General features: G+C 35.3%; 1 protein-coding gene across 6 annotated transcripts in view; it reads left to right on the top strand.

Annotated features, from left to right (window-relative positions):
- LOC139691587 (amyloid beta precursor protein binding family B member 2-like) overlaps positions 1-4,718 on the top strand; it is a 400,834-nt gene extending 396,116 nt beyond the window's left edge. For 5 of the 6 annotated variants that reach the window (XM_071589484.1, XM_071589483.1, XM_071589482.1 and 2 more), the window contains one exon: positions 2,179-4,718. The gene's annotated coding sequence lies outside the window, so the exon portion shown is untranslated. Of the gene's footprint in view, positions 1-467; positions 1,682-2,178 lie in introns of those variants that run through there. The other variant, XM_071589481.1, reaches the window with a different exon arrangement.
- Positions 4,719-7,755: the final 3,037 nt, after the last annotated feature.

Here is a 7,755-nt window from a genome sequence, read left to right as displayed (position 1 = left end):
GAGTATCCCCATTGCATAGTCAATGTTTTTTTCGCAAACAATTTGCAGAATTGATCTAGATTAATCAAAGACAATGGTGAATACTATGTAAATCATGTTATGTTCTCCTAAATGGTTTTGCCTTGTTATTTTTTTTGTCTTCCTTTTTTTTTGTTTTGGTGGCTGAAGTGGTATAGCTTCTATGGGGGAGGATAGGGGAACACATTCTTTTTTTTTCACTCTGATATAAGGTTTTTTTTTAATTTAATTAATCCCCTTTGAAGCTCTCATTTTGACCAATGGAGCACCCTAAGTTTTCAGGCAACCTCCTGTGTCTCCCAAAAGCAGTGGCCTGCTTTTCGGGGGGGTGCAGTTTTTTTTAATCATAACTACTGAAACAAAACCCCCCTTTTCCTCCTCCTCCCCAACCCGAGGAGTTGTGAAACTTTGTCGTGACGTTCTTTGCACTCGTGATTCTGCCTCTCCAGGATCTCTCCTCTGCTGCCGGACTCCTCGAGCGAGAAGTGATCCCGCACAGGCACCTGCAGTCTCCGCTCACTCTGAACGAGTGCTTTGGAATGGGGCCCCTCCTCACTCACCACACACTCACCTCACCCCTCGGAAGACCCCTATCCTCATTTCTCAGAGAATGATGAATGGGGAGCGTTGACCAGCCAACTCCTCTCGCGGCTAGACGCTCTCTCTCTCTCTCTCTCGCATTGTATATGTCTGCAGTCTGTGCACCCCTTGCAAAATGAATATGATGATATTGTAAAATAAAACAACAACGGGATCTCTTTTCAAGAATGAAGAGGGGAGGGAGAGGGGATGGTCATTTCGTGAGCAATCTCTTTTCCTCTCTCTCTCTCTCTCTCTCTCTCTCTCTCTCTGGTTGCTGTGACCTTTCCTCACGGCTACATCTCCCCATATTTGCATTATACCTCCTTCCCCATCCCTCTCCCAACCTCTCTTACCCATCCTCTTGCCCCACCTCCATATCTTTTGCCAACATTTCATTTTTTTTACCCCACCAATACATTTGGTTCATCCGAAAACCTCGCTGCCTCATCGTTGGCCCACTTTGTGACGAAGTCAATGGTCCATCCCCGAGACCCTCGGCACTATTATTTGACGAATCTTGATCCCTCATCCAACTGTGCTTGAAAATCTTAGCTGACAACATTCCATGCCTCATAAAAAATTAGGTATTTGTTTCATCTCGTTAGACCTCGTTCTTCTCTGTGCAGTCACGGCAAGTGGTGCGATTTCTTGTTTCCCCCCCCTCCCCCCAATCCCTCCCCCCGAAAGGGTATTGTTGCAAGTTGATGGGAGATTGACAGTTTTGTGGAGGCGACAGTAATGGAAACGTCCTATGCCTTTGGATCAGATGAAATTTTCGAGGCTTTGGCGAATGATTTTGAAGAAGAAACTGTACAGATTTTAGAAGCTTCCCCTTATCTCCCCTCCCAAGGAGATGATGTTGGTATGTTGTTGACCGAAGAAGAAACCTAAGTTTCCATTCATGCCCGAGATAATTTTGTGTATTGATTTTTTTATTTGAAAGGTTTGGAGGCAAATGTTGTCTTCTCCCCTTTTGAAGGGGGGAGTCTGGAAGTCACCTTTGTTTTAAGAGTACGCAGTGGGGAACATGATGAATATTTTTGTGTCTGTGTGTTTATTCTTGTATATATATATATATATATATATATATATATATATATATACACACACATATATATATATATATATATATATATATATATATATATATATATGTGTATATATATATATATATGTGTGTGTGTGTGTGTGTGTGAAAAACCACCAGCCCTCTTCCTCATGAAGTTAGATTTAGCACTTAAACAGGGCTGTTGGCTGTATCAAATTTGCAGCAGACTTAAGCTACAAAAAAATATATTAAAAAAAGTATTTCCCGGGCATGTTTGGGTGTCCTCCTGCAGGGACATAACAGATTGTTTTCAAGGTGATGCAAGAGGCTTTCGGCCAGGTAGAAACAGTTGATAAATTTATAAATATACCATTTTAATGTTACCCAAGGTGAAAAAGTAAGAGGCAGTGTGGACTAAACTATAACTGAGGGTGAAATTCTATGGCATCTGCCAAAAAGAAATTAGGGTCCACTATGTAAACATTAGGAATAATGGAAGGGACTGACTGTGTCGTGTTTTCATTTCGCAGGGAAACACCATGCTAAGCGATGGGGAAAGTCCTTATTGATCAGAGGATTGGATGGGATTTCCTGCTTAACATTGAGAAAGAATCCTTGTACTTTACTGTTATTATGCACTGAAGAAAGATAGCCCCAAAATATTCTGACATCTCTTAAAATGCCCATTGGTTATGTTGTCAATGGCTGCTACAGTATCCCTTGTAATGCCCTTATGTATGTTTGCTGTATGCATGCCTGTGCATTGTGTGTTTGTGTGTATGTGTTGATATGTATGTCTGTTTGTATATGCTTTTATGTAATTGCGAGCTTGTGTGAATGTTAACCTGCATAACTGTGTGAGCCACTGTAGTCCAGATTTTAATGAAAAGTTTTAATATCTAATGAGTACCAGGAGAAATAGCCGTTACAAAGAGATTTTAGTACATAAAATAGCTGAAAATATTTATTTTATTCTACTTTAAGAATGGTATATCTATATTTGAAGTTGGCTGATAAGTATTAAGCTTTGTAGTGTCCAGTAACATTTCACAAGCATTGAAACCCTAACTTGATTAATAGTATTAGATTGATGAAGATATGGATGGGGGAGGCACGTGGATGCAATAAGTTGGGAGAAATACAAAAGTATGACCATTGAAATATTACAAGTTGACTTTTGTGCCTGAACTAGAAAAAAAAACAAAAAAGTGCAGTTTGGTTTCCATCCTGTTAACGTATTGAGATATGAAGTAATATCACTAAGGCTGAAAATTCACTTTTATAATAATTTCGGGACAATAATTCTATAGAAAACATTGATTTATCATATCAAGGAAATCGTTGGGTCATTTTTTAATTGTAATGATTATTTTTAACTGTTTTTAAAAATGCTCGAATATCATGCCCTAACAATTAATTTTATGTACAAAATTGTAAAAGATGATTTTTTTTCCTTTTTTTTGTGTATGTTTCATTGGTAATCTGTTGCCAGTGGAAAATTTCATGACTTGAAATTAATTGGTCATGGTTTTTGTCATTTATTAGGATTGAAGTTTCTAATGTAATGCTTATATACATTCAAAGTACATATGTATTCCAATACAGGTTGTCATTGACTACTACATTCCCAGTATTCAACGTACTTGGAAGTCTAGAAAAACAAAGTCCTGTTTTCTATTTGGGGCATTTCTTACACAACCGGTGATAAATGTTTTCAATGCTCATTCTGGAAAAAAAAATGTGCTGTAATTTATTTCCAAGTGTAACTTTGAAAAAAAAACCAAAAGGAGACAGATAAATGAACGATTAAAAGAGTCAATGAGTCATCAAAAATGAAGATAAATAAACTCGTATTGTGCAGAGAACCTCCAAATTGTTTGTCGTGCTTCTAACCTCTTAAAGGTTATGAACCATAACGGACAATGAAATCATTTCGAAAGAATGAAATATTCTCTGCCATCTTAAGAAACATTTAAGATTTTTCAGCATTTATCGGAAGAAAATTATCTACTATAAAAGTTAAACGGTCTTTTAAACTTTTTTCCTTTTTCATTTCTTGTTTTTCGATTGAATTAAAATTCCTAGTTTGAAGTCCAATTCTTCTAAACAGGTTACAATTATCAGGTATGGCAATACATCTACTTTTAGAACCAATAAACTTGAATAAATGAAATCATTAATTGACAGTATAGTTACATTTAATCTCTATACTCTACTGAGCATTTTTATGTAATATATTGAGCATGTATGATTGCAAGTATGTGTGAATCCCATATTTTAGCCCTCACTTCGACCATTATATCAGTGTTGATGGACCACTTTGCTTTGGCCATGTGCTTTCTTGAGCGCAAGACTCAAGGAAAGAATTCTGTTTTGACTGAAGTGATTATGGTGATAAATATTATTTGCTCGGAATTCAAGGTTTTCATTTTAAAAAGTGATATGGCCTTTTAGCCGTGCAATATGCTCTTAACAAGTTGGAAATATGTTCCAGGAAGAAAAAAAAAACTCTTTGCAGCACACACACTCACACAAGTGTAATCGTTTAAAAATTTTGAGTTAGGTGTATGGTTTTTTGGTATGCTGGGCAGCTTGATAAAATTGTACTTGATGCCTGGCATATGTTGCATTATGAAGCCGTGTGGCAAATCTTTTATCATTTCATTTTGAATTTATTTATACATGTTTTATAATTCAATGTGCTATATCTTTTAATAAATCCAAAGATGTTATTTATAAAAATGATGATAATTTAGTGTGGATGTTTTGTTCTGTGTATTTGTTAATGAAATACAAAAAAACTTCATTTTGTAATTGTAAATGCCAGTACACTTTGCTAGATTGTTTTCAGGTTCAACAAGACGTACTGTTTTAAAGAAAAAAAAAGAGTGTTTTATCCTACCCTCTTATGAACTGAAAAAAAAAACAGTTGATTGTACAAGTGCTTACTGCTTAAGAAAAGTGTCTCGTAATGTATACTGGACTATGTGTAAAAAGAATGGGTGACATCTCCAACATGTCAGTCTGCTGCACTATTACGTAGCCACATGAAATAAATTAGTGGAATTAAGATGTTCTTGTGATCACTCCTTTATTTTCAACGAAACCCTTATTGTTACATAATCTAAACACTTTAAAAAGGTTCTAATTTGATTGTTTGTTCACGTGAAGAAAAATTATTTAAAAAAAAACATTACAATAAGTCATGTATGCCAACTAGTTTTGGAGAGAATTTTGTCTTTTATATTCACACTTGATTGAGATTTTATTTGAATGCGTTTATTCAGTCATTGATTTAATAAAACTGTTGATTGAATTAAGTATACCTACATTGTTTCTTCATATTCTCACATTTTCCTTACCAATCAAACGTTTACAATGAACTTAATCTTATTGATTGTCTCATGCTTTTAGGCAAAATTGGACACTGATAAGTTTTCAATTAACATTTTTTGAAAATTACATTCACTTCAATTGATGCATCCACAGGTCTCTTCTTTCGGGAAACATGACAGAATGGAATTCTGGAACTTACTCTCCAGAACTGAATAAGCCAGAGCACAGTGTTGAACAAATTCAAACAGCAATAATAAATTTTTGTATCTGTCAGTTTGTTCTTTTGTTCCAACTTTATCAATTACAAATAAAAATAACATTCCAATGTTGGACTCAGCAGAAATTTCTGCTGCCCGTAGTCCTTGAAAAGAAAATCTCAAAATAATTCGCAGCAAAATTTCAAAATATATTTATTGATGATTTTTGCACACTGAAATTTAAAATCTGTCATGAAGGGGTCTGAATTCACCCTTTATTACCAATGTTGGAAGGGCATTAGGGTATATTTCATGTGTGCACATTTCATAATCATATTTTTTATTTAATTTCATATTGTCTGGTTTTCAGCTTAATTAGTTACTGTATTTTTATGATAGATTTAGAAAAGAATGATATTACTTTGCAAGAAACGTTTATGCCTTTTGCATGGACGTTTGGAAACATATGAGTCAGCTGTATTACAGGTTGGAATACTAATTAAGTAAAGAAATTATATGTCGCTCTTGAAAGTCACAGAAATTCAGGTTTGCATAATATGAAGAACTATGGGCTAAAAATATAGGTACTTTCATTCCTCGCATTCTTATTCTAAAAGAGCAACTTAAGGATTAGTATCTTTTTTTCAAATGCCTTAATATGAATGAGCAATTTTAAATTATCATCTGGTCATTTGGTTGAGCTTTACAATAGGTTCAAACCCTCCCACAAATGTTTTCATTTTCTCAGAAACTCACGAAGGAGATTGATAGAATTCAATTTTCCCTGTCTCACAAATTGATTTTTTCAAGTATCTGCCATGGAAAATGATGTAGGTGTCATGAAATCTGTGGACCAGAAAAAGATTATGAAATTCGGAAGATTGTTTTAGCAATCTGTTAGTGCCTAATATTTTTTAAAAATCAATTTGGTGACTTCTTTGTCGACTTATAGTTTGAATATTATTCTAGATAATAAATATTCAGTAGTGATGATTCAGTTCCCCTCTTTCAGTCCTGTTACAAGTTTGATTTGTAACTTTGGCTCTCTGTATAGTTCTGGGAAATAAGGTATTTAGCTAGCGGCAGTGCAAGAGAGTAAATAAATGACCAATCACCTCCAAGGAAACGTTCACCTTATCATAAGTTTTACATAAGGTAGGTACATAAATGGGATATTTCATACAATTGGAAGGTTTTGCATGAAAACCATTCAAATTTTTCAAGTTTAAAAAAACTGAAAGATGGTTTTATGGAATTTATAGCTGGACATTTACTGTCCAATAAATTTTTTGGTGGTTTAATGACTGAACATGAACCAAGTGATGAGGTGAAGATGATGACTGAGACGAAAGGGACAGATGGTGGAAGTAATGTATCTTTCAGTGTCTGCTTCCATAAAATTTTTTCTTTTGAATCTCTCTGAGAGGAAAACAGATGAATGAGTGGAATTGATGGTATAATATGATATCAATATAAAAGGTGAAATAATCACTTAAAACAGCTGTCTCAAGTCGGATAGTATTGATTGAGAGAGAGTGTCATACTTCAGACACAAGCCATGATTTAAGTTGCCCGAGTGCTGTGTTTTGGAATCAGTAATTTTGTTCAATTGAATAATGTAAAAAAAATCACTGCTGTTGCCATCTCCCTGTTATTGGGAACATTTGGAAATTCGTAATAAAGTGATTGGTCAAAGTGTAAAGTAAAAACTCTAGCCAGAGGCTTTGCAAGGTTTTTGCTCATCATAATTCATAGCGGGGGACCAGTTCGGTGACATAGCGTGTGTACTGCTTACCTACCCTGAGAGTATGGGCTCTCATCCTGAGGGTGACAGAATTATTCAGGGTTATCCCTACCCTGACATAGGGGGGGGGGGGTGCAACAAAGTGAGGAACATGATTGCTAATTTTTACAAGGTTCTATATGATCTATTTCCAAAATTAAAAGAAAAATATTGACTATCAGAAGTTGCTTTGATCTCCGTCTAGACATTCCAGTTTTCAATTTCTGTTCTAAATTGACCTCCTTCCTCTTTGCTTGGGAATCACTCACAGAGCAAAGATTTAACTACAGATTAAATCTCTTGCATAAATAGGAAGGATGCCTCTTCAGCAATCATGTTGAAAATGTATTATTTCTCCCATTGTACTACAGTAAGAGAGATCATGACAGTTAGAGAAAGTAAGTCAATTAGAGAAATTAATTGTATAAAAGATAAATTTAAGATGTCATTTTTCTCACAAGCGATAAGGGATCAGAATAACTTTGTCTGACCCCACTAGGGAAGGGGGGGGGAATATTTTAGGTCAAAAGTAGTCTGGTGTATAATCATCCCCTGTCACAAACCCTAGTGGTGGCTTGCAGGGGCTATGTAACATATAGTGTTAAATTCCAATCCCTTAGGATATCTGCCATATTTTTTCTTGTGTATGACTTGTTTGCTGTGGGTAGGGGGATGAAGAATACTCCCTCATTATCCTTTCTTGGTGTAAGAGGAAACTGAATGTGTAGGGAGAAACCTCTAGTTCAGCTACAACAGTAAATGAGCAGTATGTGAATCTATTGCTCATGATT

Source organism: Hetaerina americana, unplaced genomic scaffold (assembly GCF_022747635.1).
Source record: "Hetaerina americana unplaced genomic scaffold, ioHetAmer1.1.p SCAF_38, whole genome shotgun sequence".
NCBI lineage: Eukaryota > Metazoa > Arthropoda > Insecta > Odonata > Calopterygidae > Hetaerina > Hetaerina americana.
The sequence above is the reverse complement of the archived record's forward strand: the minus strand, read 5'-3'. Positions and strand labels throughout refer to the sequence as shown.